Consider the following 23,082-nt stretch of genomic DNA (forward strand, 5'->3'; position numbering starts at 1 on the left):
CCGACAAGTTTTCTTTCTGACAGTTCTAGACCATCGAGTTTAAAGCAGAGATAGTTCTTACTTCCTGAAGACAGTAGAAGAACATGTGAAGCTGTAACTTGAAAATTAATCAAAGGAATTGAGTATTACTACGTTTATATCGAAGAAATTGAATTTGCTTGTTGAATCCGATTAGGTAAACTGGCACAAAATTATCGGTTTTACTTTTCAGTTTTGTTTTGCCTCCCACAGACTTCATCGTTGAACATAGCACACTGTATGGTCTACACATAAACGTTACCAAGACCAAGGTGGTCGTGTCTCCAAGGCACCAAGACGGGCGATCCTTCAGATTAACAACCAGGTTGTGGAACAAGTGCCGTCCGGTAAATATCTTGGAGCCTTAGTCAACAGTGACCCTAAAATGGAAATCAGATCAAGGATAGAACAAATTCTGAAGGAACTAGAGTTTGTGGAACAGAAAAGGATGCCTTTTCTAATAGAAAACACTGTCACAAGGAAACAGCCCATAAAGGTACTTACTTACTCCTAAGAAGAGTTTTTACAAGAACACTACAAAAACCAACTTTATTCAAGCCAGTGGCTCTCGAAGAAACATGGATATAGAGTAAAGGTGTATTTAGCAGAAGCTAACAAGGTGATTTACCTAATACTATAAAAAGGACTCTGGTAGAGGTATTAATGAGCTGCTAATACTAAATAGCTTATGTTTCAGGTACCTTTATTTGCCTAATCTGGAGTTTGCTTATCATGCTTTGAAAGGGTCCAAATTTAAAAAGTCCCATCATCAATTGCTCTAAAAGACTCTAAACAAAAGGTGTTTGAAGCTATGGTTATAATGGTGTTGTCAAAATCAATATGCAGAGTGTTGAAAAAACAAATTTCTAATAAGTTTCAGGTAATATTAGAAAGATACAAGTTACTTAATACATAAATTTGATCAAATGCCATTATTTTGCAGAATTAACCCTTATAAATTTTGCCGTATCTTCTCTAACTATAAGGCTAGAAACAGATGGTGCTACTGTTAAATACTTTTCCATCAGATAGTAGGTTAAATTACTATTTTAATTGTATTATTTACACATTATAAAATATACAAATAAAATCTTTAAAAAGTACACTCAAGTTTCTTTTTTATCTAAGAAGTCTAGTTTTCTTCATAAACAATCATAAAATTAGATAATTTCTTTAACTGAGGTACCTACCTGCTCTTACAATAAATTGAACTGAAATTGAAAAAACATGTTAAATAAATCACACAACAAAACCAAATTTATATGTATTTAATGCTGGGTAAATTTACAAAATGAAATAAATAAGCAATCTATATCACAAAACCAAGAAGCAAGTTCTTAAAACACCAACAATTCTGTTATAAGTTAAAACACTGCTTTAGGATTTAATTTTATGGAATAATTCTTGAAACGTTGGTATTGGGCTGTTAATGACTCGTTTGAATGCACCTATCTGTGATGTTCTTTTCAGATAATTTAAATTGAATGTGGTTGTTGTTCCCAAGCCAAAGTTTGATTGGAACTTTCCGCCTTTGTTTACCACCAAATGTTGCAAGTTTTCCAGTTTGGTGAAGAAAAATCTTAAATTCTACAAAGGTCTCGCAATAACAACACTAATTAATAAACTTAAACAACCCTAAATTAAGTTTTTATTTCTTCTGTTTGTAGTTTTTGGTGTTTTTCAACTTTTTAAAATTCCTAACCTCAAAATGTTTAGCCGACTGTCAGAAGAATGAAACGACTCCATGTTCTGCTGCACCCAAGCCATGTTGCCCTGCACGGTCACACCTCCACAGTGACAAAGGGAAAGTCGCCCTCATTTTAATTTGTTTAATGTTGAACTTGTGAGTGTCCACCGCGGTTTTTTTTCGTTGTGTGACGTCCCTTTCGTGTCCATTTGGTCTCCTCAGACATGCAGTTTTTACATCATTCAACTTCTTCGGGTTTTGATTAAGTTTTTTCCCCCTTAAAGAATAAAAACTGAGCTAGTAACTTCACTTTTTGACATCAACACTGGGTTTTGATTAAGTTTTTTTCCCCTTTGAGAATAAAAAACGGAGCAACCTGTCACCTCTGTACCAGAACTGGGTTTTTGATCAAGGTTTTTTCCCCCGTGCAGAATAAAAAACCACCTTGGTACATTTGGGTTCAGCTGTCCCCCCTTTTAGAATGACAGTCAGCAGACTAGTGATCTAGTTAAGCCTCTGAAGATGGGTGTCTGAATACGCCCGAAACATGTTAGGCAATTAACAACCTTTTTAATAAATATTTGTGGAGATCGACTCTGAGTTTTGATTTCACTTATAATTACAAATATGTTGTCATTTCATCTGCTTGACTATAATCATCTTTTTTCGATCCGTCAGAGCGAAATACGCATCCAACAATCTAAAACAATCAAATGCAAGTAAAACGAACAATATGTTTTTTCAATCGGATTAACAGTCTATGATACAAGTTGAGTCGTTGTAAAATATTCTGGATATGACCTGTACAATTTGGAATTTTTAAAGACGTTTCAAGATGACAAACAAATTTGACACATATTTCACTAAAATTTGCATCGTACTTTTTGATTTATTAAGCACCAGCTTCCGCTAACTAATTAAATGAATTAATCACGTAATTAATTATTTTACATATTATAGAGTTTTGAAGGTGATTATGCAGATAATGTTGACGTAATTGGCCTCGTTTGAAAAATCATATGTTCCTGAATATTATACACTAAACGCCCGATAATCATGCAAATTGACGGTTTCAACATATGTTTCACCAAAAAAAAAAAAAAACGACAAACAAAAATTCCAATCGTTATAAGCTCACAGCGATCGAGGACGTATATAAACACCATCTTAATCCCCGTTGGTCGATAATAATAAAATCATCGACATGCAAATCGGGACAGTTTGAAAAGCGGACAATAAATAAGCGTTTTACTACCGTTCGAGTATTAATCGGTTCGTCTTTATGTCGAAATCAATAAATAGCGAGGCATTAGCGATGCGGCAGCATAAAAATGTTATTAATATTTACGTTTTAACGGGAAAACAATTAGTTATACGACCGTCGTAAATGGCCCCGGCGAATTAATTTCGATTTATCTTTTCAAGAAAACCTGTTATTATTTATGAACGCCAGTTTCCTTTCAACGATAATATATTTATGCAACCAACGGCGCGCCACGTTTTATTACCTTATTACGGACTGACCAACTGCTTGGACTGTAAACTCGTTAATAATTTAAAAGCAATTGCAGGTGACAACTTGAGAAAATACTACAGAGGAACATCTCAACAATGTCATCCGAAATATTTCAGTTTTTTAATTATATTTATCACTTACTTGCTAATACTATAATGATTTTAATTTATTTCTAGAACTCAGTCTAAGCCATATCTAACATCACCATTCCCATGTAACTTCAGACTACCTAATTTCTGATCTTTCTGGTTATTGTTATTCTTTACTCTTCTAAACAACCCTTGCTCTTCTCCCCGCATATACGGTCCCACATTTCTGTGCCTTGTCAATATATGAGAACCCTACATGGACAACGACTACCTGTTCTTCCCATATTCGTACTTACCCTTCATCATAATCGAAATGCTTCACTCCTTTGACACACTTTAGCCATTTACTTCTTAGCTTTTTTCCTCTATTATAACTGTAGATCATCCAAATCTACCTTTCTTCCTACAAACCTTGCAGATGCTTTGTCACCCTCACCCAATTCTGAATTGAGTGTCAGTTTAGCCACTAAACCGCTTACATTCTCCACTATCCTGCATATCAGCCTGATAGCAGATTAGGGCAGAATGTAATTGTCACCACTTCACATTCCTGCTGATTCTTTCTCAAACAGTTTTGGTACTAAGACTGTCCTTATATCTCTTATTCCACAATGCACTACTTTTCTCATCTCCCTCAAAATTCTGATTTTCCAAATTTTAAAAGTAGGTACTTCTAAAAATGTCCAAAAAGTACTTAAAAATCAAATATAAAAGAATCCTTTAGTGATTATTTTATTTAACATTTGGCGTTTAGCATAAATATTACCTTTGCTGTGCAAAGAAACAATTTTAAAGCTTTAAACACAAAACTTCTTGTGACAGAACTAAATAACGTTTTTTGAAAAAACATAGACAATGGGGTCATCAACTATAGTCCAATTTTCAGTTCAAAACAATAATATTGTAAAGTTTCCTGTTTAAAAATTTGTTTTAATTGATAATTTTAAACTTTACGCTACTAGTTTTTTTATAAAAAACTGATTAAAAACTAAATTGAGCTTGGCACACCCCTGTGCGTGACGTATGTATGGGACAATTCAATATGCTAACGTAGGTGGAATTCTACATTCATAAGCACATTGTGTATTGCCGGTGTTACCACCTGCATTTCATTTGAAGGAAGGAAATCTGAGAGAGAACTGTGTCAACTGTCAGTTTTCAGTGCTTTCATTGTCTGCTAATATCCGACGTACGTTCATATACTCTATTTCGCTCGAGGATCGCTAAGCTGAAAAGAAACAGCGAACACCGTTTTACGTCAAAAACTAGTCCCCTTATGACGTCAAACGGGATACAATGTATATAGGGTGAAACAACCAAATAAATTTTTTTTATTATACTTAACAGAAAATACTACATTTTCAACTGTTTATAAAATACAGTAAATATGACATTTTCGGAACAGCGCACGGAAATTTTGTCCCGATTCCTCTTTCCGTGCGCTTAATAATAAACATAGATATCCATGATACTAGATATCCTATGGCAACCCGAAGAAAAAAAAGAAACGAGTAATGTGTCTATAGCAACGATTTATTTATTAATGACAAATTTTATTTTCTGTCAGTGAAAATTAAGTATTTATGTATTTATTACATTTTGCAAAAATGAATTCAGATTGTGAAGAAAATCGGGATATTCCCGAAAATATCTTACAACGAGCGGCAGAAGTGAGTGCAGATTTATTACCAGTGAAATCCAGGTTGAGATATGAACAAGAATATAACAGTTTTACCGAATGGCGGACTCAGAAACGAATCAAAATTGTGAGTGACGATATTCTTTTAGTATATTTTTCTGAAAAAGCCAACACTATGAAATCCTCCACTTTATGGAGTCGATTCTCTATGTTAAAGAGTTGTTTGGCAATAAAAGAAAATACTCACCATCAATATCCAAAAACGATTGCTTTTTTGAAACGACAAGCTGTAGGATATATACCAAAGAAATCCAAGATTCTTACAGCAGAACAAGTAACCAAATTTTCAGCTGGAGAAGCTTAGAAGCTTCAGATGGAGAATATCTACTAGCAAAAGTAATTTTAGTGTTTAGCATCTTCGGTGCATGCCGCAGAGATGATTTAATACGTTTGAGTTTAGATGATGTGGAAGATAATGGGCGTTTCCTTGTCGTGTTCTTACGAGATGGAAAAACTCACAGGTCAAGAAATTTTACCATTACCAATGAAAATTGCAAATTCGATCCCTGTACAATTTACCGTAAATACGCAGATCTCCGCCCTAAACATATGGAGAGTAGAAGATTATTTGTTGCATACCGAAACCAAAGATGTTACGCTCAACATGTTGGGTGCCATACTATCAGTGGTATTCCAAAACTTGTTGCAAAATACCTAAAACTAAAAAATCCCGAAGAATATACCGGACATGGGCTAAGGCGCTCTTCGGCAACCATGTTGGTGGAAAACGGCGGTGATTTGCTCACTTTGAAAAGACACGGAGGATGGCTTTCTTCCAATGTAGCAGAAGGATATATAGAAGAGTCCATACAAAGAAAAATTGAAGTATCACGGAAGTTGTTTAGCCCTTGTAACTTGGAAACTACAACATCTGTAACAGTCAATCAAGAGAACCAAAGCACACACGAACACTCCGCTTCAACATCTTTAGCAGAGTCTTTAGTTCAACAAAAAGAAATGCAAAAGGGATTGAGTTTCAACAATAATACGAATTGTACAATAAATATTACTATTAATAATAACGGTTCTGTCCAAAATTAATTTTCTTAGAATTACCTACTTGTATTTTTTTTGTTAATTTGAGTTGTATGTACTTACATTTTTACTGTTTTAAAAATAAAAATAAATATTCCCGATTTTCTTAATAATTTTTTGCGATATTTTTTGTTTATGTTGATTTCAGGTACCTAAGTATAATAAAAAATATCGTTCATTACTCGTCCAGAAATGGATTTTCCGTTCTTGCATGACTTCCCCCGCCTCACACGAGAATTTGTCACGCGCGCACCGAAAAATCCTCATTTCATTTCTGTACTGGTAATGAAATATACTATTATTGTCATTTTTCTTAGGTTTAAATGGTTCTAAAGCCGAAAACAAAAAATACGTGTTAAATATTTTTTGAAGCACTATCGATTAACAAAATAAAAAAAAAATTGGTTGATGACCCCATTTAAACCAACATAACGTTTAAATTCGAATATAAATCATAGATGGCGCCACTAACTTGACATGCTCTTAGCAAACCAGTTTGAATTAATTAACGTAACGGTGATTTTCCATCAGACAAACAGATAATAGTGAGAAAAATGGTTTAATAGAACTAGAAACAATGAAGTTGTAAATTAATATGGCTAAATATGTAAATTGTGGTTCAGATAATATCGGAATAAAATTTCAGCAGCAGCCTTGCGTACGTATACAAATTAAAAATCATGTAAACGACTATCGTAACATCCTGTTCTACATTATACGTATATTTAATATGCATGAGAATATGGTGCGCGTTGATCGAGCCGCGGATTATAAATATATCGAAATAATTGATAAAATAAATCGACTACATAAATTAATATAAATCTGTCGATAATTGACGGGTTTTTATTGCCCCGCACCGATTTGAATTACAAATTTTATCAATACATTTATTTATACGGTCGTTTGTATTTATTTACCTTGCGTCTGTCAGTGTAATATTGCATGCACTCAAGGCGAGTCTTAAGTCAAGATTAAACAATTAAGTTGGGTGATTAAACAACGAAAAAACGGACAACAAGTAGCGACATTAAGGCAAGTTGCATGTCAAAAGCTGCGCCTTAATTTACGCGCCACCTTTCTTGACAAATCATTAAAATACGCTTTTTTCCTATTCTCGTCTCTCTCTTTTACACACACACACCGTGATTAATTAAAGTCATTTAATTATCGGTTGTATCCAATTAACCGGAGCGCGATATATCATTGCGCAAATTAATGAGTTGTCGGAAAGACATATGCGCGCCGAATAGGAATGGCGTTGTTGTTGTACAAATGTTCGAAATAAACGCATAAATTATCGCTGTATTAAGAGGCCCCGTCGACCGCTTATTATTTATTTACTCGAATAATTACCTGCCGCTTTAACCCACCTATATTATTCCCCTGTCCCTGCTTAGACTGGTTTTAATTAATTAATGAAAGAGAGAGAGAAAACCAACATGTTATACAATATAGCGGATTGATAATGCTAACCGCAGTTGCCAACAATATTAACTAAAACATTTGGTTTTGTTATTTTGTTATTAACGCATATTTTCGTTTTTTTCATGGTTTAGTAGTTTTTTTTTGGCTCCACCAACTGGGGTATCTTTCTCGAAACGTAAGAGGCCTATATAGTCAGGCTAGAGCCTCTGAGCCCCAGAAACACACAAGAAAGTAAAAAAAAATCGATTAAGGGCACAATCCGAGTAAAAGATATAGTCATTCCTCGTGGAAACTATAACCGCCACTGTCACATCCACGTGGTCTTCGCCTAGGTTTTTACCCTTTCCGCCTCTTGGAAGTGCACTTAGAGATTCCACCATCTCCACTCGACCGGCTGCGGAATTCGGTCATCAACTTCAAATTTCCCTGAACACCGTTTCAAGAAACGTGGTTTCTTAGTGCCAAAAATGGCACCCACGAAACTGACGTGCGGTACGTTCCAAGTTGAAAACCGAACTGTGTTTAGTAGTTGATGGTGTATTGCTGCGAGTGTTCCAGTCACGTGTGTTATCGTGATCCCATCGAGATTTGGTCACGTGACAGTTGAACATTAGGGAATTGCAAATGTTTCTAGTTACTAAACGAGCTAGAAAGGCAACATAAGTGACACTAGCATGGGTCACGGCTCATCTTCTTCTCAGTCCGTATTTCTCCACTCTTGGGTGCGTATTCTTGAAACAAGGGAAGGGAATTATCAAGAGAAAGACCTGTAGAATGTGACAGGAAATTGCCATTGTCAGCTTCCTCTGTCACATTCTATCAACACTTCTCTTGAGAATTCCGTTCCCTGCTTTCAAGAATAGGCCCCTTGGATGTAGGCCTCTTCCAAATCCCTCCACGCCTTTCTATTTCTAACAGTCCGGGTCCAATTCCTTCCTGCAACATTCTGGATATCGTCTCGCCATCGTCTCTCTCATGGGCGCCAAACTAGTATTCTATGTGCCCACCTGTGGTTGTCTTGCCTTGCCACATGACCAGCCCATCTCCATTTCAGTTGTGCCACAAGCCTTAGAACATCTGTCACTTTAGTTCTTTCGGATCCTATCCCTTAGAGTGATTCTTATCATAGCCCTCTCCATTGCTCGTTGGGTGGTTTGCAGTTTATTGGCAAATTTGCGGGTAATTGCCATTGTCTCTAGTCCATATGTGAGAACCGGCATCAGGCAAGCATCATACACTCTCCTTTTCAATTTTAAAGGAAATTCACTAGATTTAAGGATAAATCCTAGTCTGCCAAAGGCTGCCCAGGAGAGGCCTATTCTTATTGTGATTTCAGAAGATTGATTTTCTTTGCCAACTTGAATTTTGTGGCCTAAGTAAACATATTCCGAGACAACCTTCAGGGGTTGGTACGCTTCTGTACTCATGATCTTTGTTTTGTTCAAGTCAAATTTGCAGCGATGCTCGATGAAGCTCCCGAAGCATGTTTTTCAGCTCTTCACCTCTGCTGGCAACGACCACAATATCGTCGGCAAATCGCAAATGGTTTAGACGCACTCCATCAGTATTAATCCCGTTCTTTTGCCAGTCTGGTGTCTGTGCAGATGGTGTCTCCTCCTCAAGACGACTCATCTAGTCAGTCTATATTACCAAAACCTTACCGTGCAGTAACTAATCCTAAACTTAATTACTAAAACCAGCCATTAAGATATGATTAGATAAAGAATTGCAATAACATTAGATAAACATTACAAGGGGCACAAATAGACCACAAAATTTATAAAAGACTCGTCAGCAGACCTCTGTTTAGTCGTGACTCAAAAGTTGTCAGGTCAGACAGATTATTGCAGATTAAATCTGTATCTTAGTAAGAAAGCAGCATATGTAAAGCGTATTTCATGTGCAACAAAACACCATTCTTCACTAAGGGAACTGGCAACAAAGACAGATACAAACTGGATAAAGTCATCTAACTTAACCTAACCTGGAAAGAGTCCCAATGGAGATCCAGGGTCTTGGTGATAGTAAGGAAATAAGCCAACTTTTCCAAACTTTAATCTCAAATTTGTATAGGTAAATACACTTCTTGAAATGGCATTTTTAATAGAATGAGGACAGGATGTTGAAACTGTCCTTTTTCTAAATATCTTTGTAATGATTCAGCAAAAAGATCAACGTTTCACCTAAAAACACTGAATTTAATTTCGTTTAAAAGAAAATAATGGTTATTTGTGTATTAAGAGTGAAAAGTACGGCTTTTTTGCTCTCAATCACTTAAAAGACAAATTTTATGAACCTGAAACCGCTCCAGACCCCTTACTGTCACATCTTCTAAGAAGATTGCTCGAAACTTACTTAAATGTGTAGAAAAAGTCAACAGAACATAATGAACCTCAAAATCTCGAGATGTGGGAAGTTTAGAACAATTGTTATCTTGGGTTCGGTTGACATTTTGGCTCAAATCGGACAGCAGTTTCTGAGATATTGGACGTTAAACTTGCTTGGTGTCTAAGCGGTCAACATTTATTTGAAAACATGATTTTTGAAAGTTGACAACTGTCCTCTCAATTGATGAACCAGTTTATAAGATTCTCTTTGCTATTTAAGGCCTAATTTTATAATAGCGGTTCAATCTGTAAACTTATAGTTTAAGTCAGAAACGTTACTTTAAGAGCAATCAATTTCATAAGGCAAAGTTCTACCACTAGTCGCAGTTTAACTGAAGCACTCTTGGAACTGTAATATTGTACATATAACTGAATGTTAAGATTGTTAAGTAATTTTAGGCAATCTTTTGGAAAATCTCTAGTTATAGCAAAGTGCCAACTGTCAACACAGACACAGACTGCATTACATTTTAAACGGTGCGTTAAACCTCTGTGTTAACATTGCCATACTTAAACTAAGTTTAAGTTAAGAATACTTTGAACTGTGACAAAAAAGATAAAAAAAATCACACATCTGAACGACGCTTAAATTAACTTTGGTTTAAATTTAGCATAAAGTTGACGGTGCAATATTTACATGATAATATGAATTTGTAAACTTTTAGTTCCAGCTGAAGACAACTAATACTAAGTCTAATTTAGTACAGTTATTATCCTAGGTTAGGTTGACAGCTCAAATGGTAAGGCATTTTCTAAAATACTAGACATTTTCATCCACCTTAGTGTCTATTGGTTGGTCATCTTTTGGAAAAACCTGAAATTTTTCGAAATTTCTTGTTGACAATTTCTGGAGCAGTTCTGGAGATATCGGACGATAAACTTGTTTGGTGGCTACATCTGTCAACATTTACTGAAAAACGTAATACTTGATAAATTATTATAAAACGTTTTTCGGACAGCACTTATTAACTAGCTAGACAGTTTGGTAGGATGACGTATTTAGGGTGACAGGTTGGTAATAAAATGGCGGTCGATTTGGAACAAGCGCCAAGAGGGGAAAGAGGACTTGATGAATAGAAGACTAAGGGGAAGCGTAATGGCCACTATAAAATAAAGTTATAAATAAGGCGACCATAAATTCCGGCGACAGGGGCGTAAATTTAAAAATATATCGCGCTCGTTATTTATCGAGCAGAGAGGCCCGGGTAACGAGAAACTCGGCTACTTTAAGTTCGCGACAAGATTGTAAATCGTGGATTATTTGTTACTCTCTCTCACTCTGGATTCCAGGGGCGGATCACCTGATTTTTGACACTGACGGTCATATTCCCCCAAATTGTTATTAAAACATGTTAGACTCAAAATGATTTTACAGGTGTTTCCAAAGCAGCTGTTACGCAGGCATTACACGAAGAAAGTATGTGCTACATTTGCTACGGAGTTATGAGTGGTTATTGTGCAAAATGGAGTTTTTTTTAAAAGTGAGCTGCTTGTGTAATAAGGTTTTGAATTGTTGTTTCTATATTGTCAAGGTTTGGTTGTATGGTTGAGTTTCTTCCCTCTATGGAAGATCAAATAATTCCTACAAATATGTCCTCAGACAAAATTAAGCAATGATAGTTCTTTACCTACGGAATGTAATTGGAAAAAATGAATATTACTTAAGTCAATTAACCATAAAAACGGAAATATCTCCTTTGGATACATTTGGTGGTCTATGCTATGCAGGACAACAAAGTTAATCTTTTTATTTACAACCATATATGTAATGCTGTCATTACTAACGTCATTGAAGGTTAGGAAGTATCATATTGCGCACCTCTACTTCTCGCCCTCACTTCCCGCCCTCACTTCCCGCCCTCATTTCCCGCCCTCTACAATTGTGTGATTGTTCATATTTTTGAAAAAAAAAAATGATGATTGAATCAAAATTTTTTTATGTCAGATAAAGTCGGATCGATATTCAGTTCGCAAATAATAAATTGAGAAAAATGTCCTGGATTACAACTCGAATTGTATGCATTCTAATAAATTATAATGCCTATAATACATTACAATTCTAAAATTAACATGATCTAAACTAAAACAAACTACTTATTGAAATTAATGGTTACATTTGAATTATTATAAGTGTTTATAGAAATATTTAGGCCAGTACCAGCACTGGCGTCTCCAACAGTTGTCTCTTTGGTCGACAAATTAATTTGCTGCTGAATGACTGAGGTTTGTGAACTACTTGCAACAGCTTCAGAAGACATGGCACGTTGGGACAGCATAACGGCAGTTTTGGTTTTATTCTCCATTAAGCTATCCACATAACCTTCTGCACTAGATTTCAATCCTCCCAGCCTTTTTAACTGGAGTACATTTACTCCACTGTTGGCAAGTAACGTAGCGGCGGTTCTTCTTAGAGCGTGGCCTGTAAAGCCTTTCGAGTTCTCTAAATTCATAAAAATAGCAATTTTTTGGGAATAATTAGCTATTGTATTGTGCCCAATTGGTTGATTTCTTGCTATTTCTTGTATTATAGGCATTATAACCGTTAGAATGCATACAATTCGAGTTGTAAATTGTAATCCAGGACATTTTCCTCAATTTATTATTTGCGAACTGAATATCGATCCGACTTTATCTGACATTTATTTATATTGGTGAGTTGTTTACCACATAGCTACGGTAATAATATACCTGATTGATTATTCTGAGAAAAATGCCTCCTTGGTAGTTTTTTGTTAAATGTAATATTCCAGATATGTTCAGAATGAAACAATAAATTGTAAATTTTGATAGAAATATGATGGTTGTAAATAAAATAGTATACAAACCTCGGTAGGAAGTTTCATTAAATGCATCCTAAATGGAATTTCAAGAATTTCATGGGTTATTTTGCTCAAGTCAGCCAAAATAAGTTATTTGTACTAAATTGACTATAATCAACTGAATGACAGACAGTTGTCGCTGCCTAACTGTAAGTTGCTGATGGACACTTCAATATCACTTGTGACTGCCACTAACTTAACTGTTACAATAACTTCTTATGGTAAGTTCACATGTGCAGCATTATGTACGTAACTTTTGGCCCTATTTGAAATTAGGTTATAAACCAAATCATCGCTAGTCGTGTTTTGTGCAACGTCATAGGATACTAGGGTAACATAATCAGACTTAATGGACAGTCGATCGGGTTTTTGCTTGGAAACAAAATCCTGACTAAGCAGAAAAAACTCCAACCGACCGCAGCAGCTGAAGAAGAAGAAAAAGCATAGTTCGTTCTGGCGAACAATGGCCTGGCAATTCTGCGGGGCGGTAAATCATGGCGCGCCATAAATCGTGCATCCCGCAGGTAAAATACGTCCTGCAGCGGCGGTGAAAACGAGTCGGTTTCGCGGCGAAAGCATAAGTCATAACTGTCGTCTGTCCGACCTGGTGGCCCGATCACGACCAGTTTAACCAACTCCTAAACAGTTTTCCATGAATATGTCTTGACAGATGACAAGGACCAGTGTTGCCAAACACTCGAGTGAAAATTTAAAGATAGATACCAATCTTCATTACTTTAACGGTGCAGACCGGTAAAAGGGCCGTAAAAATGGGAGAGGAAAAAAAACTCTCGCGGTCGTTAAAACGAAACGCGAAGCAGAGATAGAGGCGTATCAAAGGCTCGCACACACACACACGTTCCTTTTCTTAATATATCTTCCGAGTGATGTGACTTTATCGTGTTCATTGCCTGTAAAACTGTCAGACGCTTTCAAAAGCGGCTGAATTTATGAACGCCGCTATTTTATGGACCTCTGCGGATCGGTGCAGCGCGCTTTACAGGGTGGAAACTGTCTGCTTTTAGCTACAACGACATTTAGGCCCGCCTTCCTTAAGTTAGTCCATGTTGGAAGGTTTTTACACTCAGAATTGTGTGGATTTACAAACCCACGTTGAGCGCCAAATATGAAATTGTTCTAGTGTACAGCTAACTAAGATTGTTTTTGTCAATTGACTTTTGGGTTTGCTTTTATGCTGTCTTTTTCGATTTGAAACAGTATTTATTTGTTGCAAAACCTCGATTTTATCGTATTTAATTCAAACGTTTCATTCTCCTCTCTACACTTGGAACGCCACTTCACCAAGGGTCAGGCAAAACACCAACGTGGCAACATACACGTGACACATCCTAGAATGACAAGTTGTAATTGTCAAAAATTACCCCTGACAAAACTGTCACTTTTTTATAGAAGCAAAAAGATAGCCCACATTCTGAGCTTTCCAAAAATATCCCTACACGAGTCGATTGGTTGCATCGTTTGACCGCCAGAGGCCGTCAAAGTTACCACTGACAAAACTGTCACTTTTTTGACACGGGTTATTTTGACCTCAAATAACTCTGTTATTTGACCACTGACGTCAAAATGTCATAGAAGCAAAAAGATAGCCCACATTCTGAGCTTTCTAAAAATACCCCCGCACGAGTCGATTGGTTGCATCGTTTGACCGCCAGAGGCCGTCAAAGTTACCCCTGACAAAACTGTCACTTTTTTGACACGGGTTGTTTTGATCTCAAATAACTCTGTTATTTGACAACTGACATCAAAATGTCATAGAAGCAAAAAGATAGCCCACATTCTGAGCTTTCCAAAAATACTCCCGCACGAGTCGATTGGTTGCATCGTTTGACCGCCAGAGGCCGTCAAAGTTACCCCTGACAAAACTGTCACTTTTTTGACACGGGTTGTTTTGATCTCAAATAACTCTGTTATTTGACAACTGACATCAAAATGTCATAGAAGCAAAAAGATAGCCCACATTCTGAGCTTTCCAAAAATACTCCCGCACGAGTCGATTGGTTGCATCGTTTGACCGCCAGAGGCCGTCAAAGTTACCCCTGACAAAACTGTCACTTTTTTGACACGGGTTGTTTTGATCTCAAATAACTCTGTTATTTGACAACTGACATCAAAATGTCATAGAAGCAAAAAGATAGCCCACATTCTGAGCTTTCCAAAAATACTCCCGCACGAGTCGATTGGTTGCATCGTTTGACCGCCAGAGGCCGTCAAAGTTACCCCTGACAAAACTGTCACTTTTTTGACACGGGTTGTTTTGATCTCAAATAACTCTGTTATTTGACAACTGACATCAAAATGTCATAGAAGCAAAAAGATAGCCCACATTCTGAGCTTTCCAAAAATACTCCCGCACGAGTCGATTGGTTGCATCGTTTGACCGCCAGAGGCCGTCAAAGTTACCCCTGACAAAACTGTCACTTTTTTGACACGGGTTGTTTTGACCTCAAATAACTCTGTTATTTGACAACTGACATCAAAATGTCATAGAAGCAAAAAGATAGCTCACATTCTGAGATTTCCAAAAATACCCCTACACGAGTCGATTGGTTGCATCGTTTGACCGCCAGAGGCCGTCAAAGTTACCCCTGACAAAACTGTCACTTTTTTGACACGGGTTGTTTTGATCTCAAATAACTCTGTTATTTGACCACTGACGTCAAAATGTCATAAAAGCAAAAAAATAGCCCACATTCTGAGCTTTCCAAAAATACTCCAGCACGAGTCGATTGGTTGCATCGTTTGACCGCTAGAGGCCGTCAAAGTTACCCCTAACAAAATTATAACGACTTTACTTGACTATGGCTTAATTAGCTGATGTACTTATTTCTTCGAACCTTCAGTCGAGCTGATAAGTTTAGTTGTGTTTTTGATTAAATTTGTTATGGTCGTTAGTTGTTTTTAGCTCTTTTGAAGACAAAAATGTCCTCAGGAAAGTTTGTTGAGTTCATCGTAACTTCCACCGCTTGTTCCATGACTATTTAAACACAGAAAATCCGTTTTGACCTTATTTTAAACTTATCGAGTGAGAATTTGTTGAATTGGATTTCAGATTTCAGTGCTTCTTTTTTAAACCAGTGCTCCCTACAAAGGAGCTGTATTACAACAAGGCTAATCCTGCAAAGGAGCAGATTCTCAGAAGAACTGTGGGACTCATTAGAAAACTCGATTTGTAGAGTTATCAGACAAGATTTGATGCACCAATACCAGTCACCTTAGTGTCATCGTTTACCTTTTTTAAGAAATTTAATTGACAGCCATTTAAATTGACAGTTTTTTTTTGTAGGTACACTGTGGAGAAGCTTCTAGTTTGGACTGACTGGAGTGTTTAAGATGTCAGATAAGACAAAAAAAGGGATTGAAATGAAAGAAATGTACATGGGAACTAAGGAGCTATGTCTAGTTTAGAGAGAAACTTAGGATTTAGGGCTTGACTGAGAGTGCAACGGTTGAGATTTTGGTGCAAAAATACTGCTACGGAAAGAGAATAAAAACGAAGAGTTAAGGGTTAAGCAGATAGGAAAGCTAGGAAACTAGAATAAAGAATGACGTTAGAAATCAAAAAAGCTTCTTCTTCTACTGCCTATTTGTTTCGAATATTGGCCACCATCCTGGCTATGATGACCTTGTTGACTGCTGCTTTAAACAGTTCTGTGGTTGTTTTTGAATACGATGTCCTTAGGTTTTTGAGCCATGATATCCTTCTTCTTCCGGGCCCTCTCTTTCCAAACACTTTTCCTTGGAGGATGGATTTTAAGAGTTTGTATTTGTTGTCATTTCTCATTATATGTCCGAGATATTAGAGTTTCCTTCTCTTAATCATTTTCATCACCTCTTTTTCCTTCTCCATTCTTTCAAGTATTGTTTCGTTGGTCACTCTATCTACCCATAATATTCTAAGGATCCTTCTGTATAGCAACATCTCGAAGGCTTCGAGCTTCCTTTGTGTAGCACACATAGCAGCGCAGGAGTTTTACTTTGATATCTAATTTGAGGTTATGGCTTTTGAAGAGCTTAGACATTTTGATGAAGGCATCCCTTGCTTTTTCTATCTCTTGTAAGTGGTCCCACTGTTCGTTTATTTAGGTTCCCAGGTAGATAAATTTGGATACCCGTTCTATTGGTATATTTTTAATAAATAGTTGGCAATTTTCTTTCTTTTCTTTACTTATGACCATGAATTTCGTTTTGTTGATGTTCATTTTTAGCCCATATCTTTCACTTACTTCATTTACTTTGTTCATTAGCTGTTGTAGACTTTCTATACTATCTGCAAATATGACGGTATCATCTGCATATCGGATATATAGATATATACAGCAGTTCACCGTTTACAAGAATTCCATTATCATCGTTTTTCAAAAAAAGCTATAAGGGGATATTTGAAATATGCAATAATGTAAGATAGGTTACCATGATCTTTTAGAGGCAGCCAGTTGCTTAATGAATATAGAAGAACCTGTTGTTGAAATAAATAAAAAGTGTGAATGTGGGAGGAAGTGGGGAAAAATGCTGGGGCGATGCAACGGGATAGTAAAAGGGGAGAATTTGACACTGAGGTTGAATGAAAAAAGATGGAGAAATTGTAAACAAATGGGGAAACAAGGAAGATTAAAGACGACAAAAGACAAAGTATATGTGCCATTCAATCCTATAACTTTAAACTCTTTGGAATGTTCGTACATGATTCTAAAATATCAATTGAGCTGAATTATTGTAGTTATTTTCTCTAGAACTTTTGATTTATTTACTACTGGAAATTTTCACATTATGTTTGCTAGTCTGTTTGGCTTGGTGCCAAATTGGTTTTGCCGAGAAAAACAAAAGTTTTTTGGCTTTATAATTGAGCCGAGCTATGATTAGTCTAGACCTGGCATTTAAAAACGGTAAATCGAGAGTGACCGCATGTCATCGTTACCTGAACGCTTAATCACCGCCAGTCAAGACTAATTACCGCTTACCTCGACCATGTTGCGTCGTCGTCGGCTTATTACCCTAATTAAAATCATTTAAAATGATTTATCGTTGTTTTTCATCGCGGTAATTGATTAAAAGCGTCAACGTCGACCGCACCACGGACCTAGCCCTCCTGGTCGTTTCTTCGCATTTTTTTCACTGTTTTCTTCTACACGAAACACCAGACAATTTAATCAGTATTCCGGTCGTATCGAAAGTGGAGATTTTCGAGATTTCATCGAGTCGCGGAATTTGCTACCGCGGCCCGGCCAATCAAAGCGGTACCGCTGCCGTTGGCATTCTTGCGTCGCCCGTTTGTCAATCGCCTGTCAGTCAGTCCGACTCCCTATTTGAATTGCAACAGGGACCGGACCGGATTCCCGCTATGGCGACGTACCAAACCGGAATGTCGGATTTTTTGCCTTTAAACCGCGGGATTTTGGTGTAACCTTCGAGCTGCCACAGATTGATGGACGACGATGACCGGAAAGACAAAAGCAACGAAAACGCCATATTAGCGAAACTGTCATTTGCATAGAGAATATCAATTGTATGGTACGACTTCCAAATTTTACTTCCATACCACAAAGTGATTTCGCAACTTTTTCAAAATGATTTGGTTTGGAGACCATTTGGACAATAATGTTGTCTTCTGCTTTTCATCTTTCAGGAGCAGTAAATGAACAAAATTTGCGTTATTGAAACTACTCCTATTCTAGCGAGATTTGTCAAAACCCTCGTCATTTAACCAGAGTTACAGTTTGGTGTACATTATTGTCAAGATGACATTTTCTCAAATGTGGGTGTAGATAATGGTCATGGTATCAGGACTACAGCTCACACATCCTGAGTTTCGATAGCTCTGTTCAGAGACACGTTTTCTGGGTGGCTGAATTCAAGCCCCCCTCGCTTTCCAGATTTAGCATCTTGCGATTTTTTGCTGTGTGAAGCTTTCCTAAATCATTTGGCTACGTGAACCAAGAATAATATCCAGCAGCCAGGTTTCTGGACACTGAATTGCACAACACAGTCCAATAGGTTTGTTAGAATAGCCAAAGGTACCGCAAAACGCATTTTGATATGGTGCATTCTTTTTCTGTCCAAACCAGTCGTTCTAGAAGAAACATGGATATAGAATACATATGTTTCTAGTAAAAACTGAGCCTATATAGCTCATGTTTTAGGTAACTAAATTTGCCTAATATTTAAATCAAACTACAAAGTCTAAAACCAGGTGACTGTCAGGCTTTTAATGGATCCAATTTTGTAGTAAGTACTACTATACCAACTATAGTGGAATTAAAAATGTTTCGCTAAAGTTGCAGGTAATATTAGAAATAGTAATTTACGTGACAAGTCCGGGAAATGAGTTATTGGATTTTACGAAAGAGTACATAATATTATATTATGTACACATATGAAATCTTTAAAAAAGTACACTGGTGTTTTCCATGCATAGTAGTTTCCTAATAAATAAACAATCATTAAAACTGATGACCCTTTAACTGAAATACCGAGTAATTCTGCAAACTTCTCTTCTGTAAACTTTTTTGAATACACCTGTATGAATTGTTCATTTCAGTTAACTAAAATAGAATGCCAATGTTGTATGATTGGAATTTTACGCCTTTTTTCACACTGATTAGGAATTAACACTAATCAATAGACTTAAGCAATCCTAATAAAAGTATTTACTTACTTTTGTTTGTACTTTTTAATTTCTTTATTCTACAATTCCTAACCTTAAAAACTTGTTTAGCCCAGAGTCAAGATGGGAAATAAATGCATTTGCTGTTAAATGTTGCCACACTGTTTACTTTGTGTGTTTCCTCCAAAAATTATTTTATCTGTAAAGAATATAAAGAATGTTTTAGAAATTTGTTTTTTGTTGTTAAATTTTCCCTTCTTTTTATGGCATAATGACAGATACCTATTGTGAGGTTTGACAGTTGACTAAAAATATGAATATCCTTGTAATAAACGACATGCATAAATTCACCGCCCTCTGTACAAGAAAGCCTAGAATGTCACTTTTAATGGCGGCGTTAGCGGTTTTCGTTTTGTACACAAACCTATACAGATGCAGTAGAAAATATGTTTTTTTTAAATTTTTTCGTGTAGTTGATTAAAAGTTGTGAGTGAAAAATCAAAGAACGCTTCATTCCTGATCCAGATATGTATAGATATGGCTTTTTATACCCCAATAAAGTCCAGCCAAAGCAAGTTCGGTTAGAACCTTTTGTCCTGGAAAGTACAACAAACTAATGTGAAAACTGCTCAATCAAAGAAAATTTGGAAATCCTTGAAGCTAGGTAAGCAAAACTGGTAAATGGGTTTTATATTATTACCAAGACCTTTCTTTTAAAATGTAAATGTGCCAATGGAACTTCTAAAAGCTGTCCTGTTTCTTCAGAGTAAACCTTTGTTGCTCTCAAAATACAGGCCATACCTCAAAATGTATCTCACATACCTATGTATGTAAGAGGCAATAAGTTTACTGAATGAGAAAGCATATTGTACTTACCACTGAGTATTGTGTTGGAGTAAAATCATTCCAGTTCAAAGCTTTCAACCACTGTTGGGTTCGAGCAGGATCTTTTGGAAAGTAAAAGACTGACACTTTTGGGCCTTTCACCAAATTACTTTTACAATTTGGCAAACAACAAGTGGAGGGCATATTGTAGGGGCAATAGAATTTAAGTTAAAAAACCAACAACAAATTATAGAACAATGAAGGAACAATAACAATAGTGATAACACAATAAAATGAACACAAACTACACTTTCACTAAAACAATAAACAACAATATATAATAGCAAACAAAAATTACTTTGGCAAGTAATCCCAAGTCTTGACTTTAAACCTTAAAAATTAATTTAATCATCGAAAAAGTCAATTTCCACAATACAAACAAATGCAAACTCTCAACCACTATTTCGGCCATGTTGGAATTTTTGGCATGCACGTTCTTGGCTTTCTTGTACAGAGGGCGGTGATAAATTTCAATATGACAGTACACCCGATGACGTAAATGGAAAAAATCAACAATAGTTTCTCCTTTGGAAAATTCTTAGTAATCGATTGAATGTTTCATGTCGAATATACGAGAAAGATGCAACAACCGAATTTGTGACTCTTCCTCCAAGTCACAACAACATGTTGCCAAGTTATTATTTACTTATCTGATTAGACGAAATAAAAAAACTATATGATGTTGATGATGATTTACAATATCAATATGCTGTAGTATCAGATTATTGTTTAGTCGTAGTTCAAACACGTATAGCGACGAATAATATAGGACGTTAAACCGCGAAAAATTTATTGGTTAATTGCGAGACGAGTCATTCATAAAACAACGGCGCATTTGCCAATAAATCCGTCAATAAATAATGATAAATCTTTGAATTGGCGGCAGTAAAATGTTAACGTGACATCTTTATTGATCGCTGATATTTGGCAAACGTCGCCGTTCAAATGTCGGACGTACGATAAATGTTAATCGATACTCACTAGCCAAGTCGCGCATTTTTCATTACCGAACGAAAAAGGAGAGTGGTACGCGAAAAAAAAAAAAAGAGAAACAGAGAAACGATTAATAATTTACGGTGTGTCGGCCGGAGGCGAAACTCGAATTAGGTCCGATAATCGGGCCGCGATAAATCTTAATAAATGAGCTAAATTACGAAAACACGCTGCTTACACATCGGGTGGGCGTCGCGTTTTATTTATGCGCGACAGGGGCGCCCTGAATTATGCGCTGACAGCTGAACGGACAACAGAAAACGATTTTTTATTTTACACAAGGCCCGCCCGGTATAATACACAAACACGCCACTGATTCGGGTCCAAGGACATTGGCGACAGCACCGAACTGAGGATGATTCTACAGCGTGATTCCAGAATACGTATTACGCTGATTAGAGTACGCAGATGATGACATCGTCATTAGTAGCAAAAGACACATATGAACACATTTTATGGCAACTGATACAAGGGAAGGAATCCAAGTCACTGGAAGATGGTGCACGGCCATGAAGCTGACTATAAATCCAGCCAAAACCACTGTTGTACCAGTCACAAGAAAAAGGAAGCTGATCCAGATATCTGGAAAAGTCATGGAAATCAAGCAAGAAGCTAAATTTACAGTTTGTTCTTAAATTTTTTTGTATACAGTTTTTATTAAAAGTTGCTCTTCTTAATATCAACTTCTATAATAACGTGAACGTGGAGCATTAAGTAACCAAGTGCCACACCCCAGTATCAGCCCCAGCAATGGATCATGTTCCAATGGTCCATTTATTTTCCCGTGGCGGTTACGTCATCATTTGCCTTTCTTGTCTGTTACATGCGTTCCGAGCGCGATAGAATTTTGACGTCATCTAATCACGTCGGCAATGAATCAAGACGACAAGGCTTGGAAAATCGGCCGCCATTGTTGACAAAAAGTAAACAAACAGAAATTTTTTATTTTTGATGTAAATTTTACAATATTTTAAATAGTATTTTGATTTAACTTGTTTTTAACTGCGATACTCCGTGTGAGACTAGATAATGTATGTGTGTTTCGGTAGTCAGTTTTGAAAATGCCACCTTTTTACATTAATTTAATACACTTTACAACTATCAAGGGGCCCAGTGAAACATTTTGAAGGAACTAGAGTTTGTGGAACAGAAAAGGATGCCTTTTCTAATAGAAAACACTGTCACAAGGAAACAGCCCATATAGGTACTTACTTAATCCTAAGAAGAGTTTTTACAAGAACACTACAAAAACCAACTTTATTCAAGCCAGTGGCTCTCGAAGAAACATGGATATAGAGTAAAGGTGTATTTAGCAGAAGCTGACAAGGTGATTGACCTAATACTGTAAAAAGGACTCTGGTAGAGGTATTAATGAGCTGCTAATACTAAATAGCTTATGTTTCAGGTACCTACCTTGATTTGCCTAATTTGGAGTTTGCTTATCATGCTTTGAAAGGGTCCAAATTTAAAAAGTCCCATTATCAATTGATCTAAAAGACAACAACAACAAAAGATGAAGCTATGGTTATAATGGTGTTGTCAAAATCCACATGCAGAGTGTTGAAAAAACAAATTTCTAATAAGTTTCAGGTAATATTAGAAAGATACAAGTTACTTAATACATAAATTTGATCAAATGCCATTATTTTGCAGAATTAGCCCTTATAAATTTTGCCATATCTTCTCTGACTATAAGGCTAGAAACAGATGGTACTACTGTTAAATACTTTTCCATCAGATAGTAAGTTAAATTACTATTTTAATTGTATTATTTACACATTATGAAATATACAAATAAAATCTTTAAAAAGTACACTCAAGTTTCTTTTTTATCTAAGAAGTCTAGTTTTCTTCATAAACAATCATAAAATTAGATAATTTCTTTAACTGAGGTACCTACCTGC

The 23,082-nt window shown here is 36.3% G+C and overlaps 1 long non-coding RNA gene across 2 annotated transcripts; it reads left to right on the plus strand.

The window, feature by feature from the left end:
- Positions 1 to 268: 268 nt before the first annotated feature.
- On the plus strand, positions 269 to 22,991 carry LOC145727909 (uncharacterized). Of its 2 annotated transcripts, none has more exons than XR_014177951.1 (3): positions 269 to 637; positions 716 to 898; positions 22,832 to 22,991. It is a non-coding gene; the product is annotated as an uncharacterized LOC145727909 (long non-coding RNA). The 2 variants fall into 2 exon arrangements; XR_014177952.1 differs by lacking the exon at positions 22,832 to 22,991 and adding an exon at positions 962 to 1,121.
- The last annotated feature ends 91 nt before the right edge of the window (positions 22,992 to 23,082 follow it).

The sequence above is a fragment of the Ips typographus genome, linkage group LG1 (assembly GCF_016097725.1).
Source record: "Ips typographus isolate SLU linkage group LG1, UJ_Ityp_2.0, whole genome shotgun sequence".
Taxonomy (NCBI): Eukaryota; Metazoa; Arthropoda; class Insecta; order Coleoptera; family Curculionidae; genus Ips; species Ips typographus.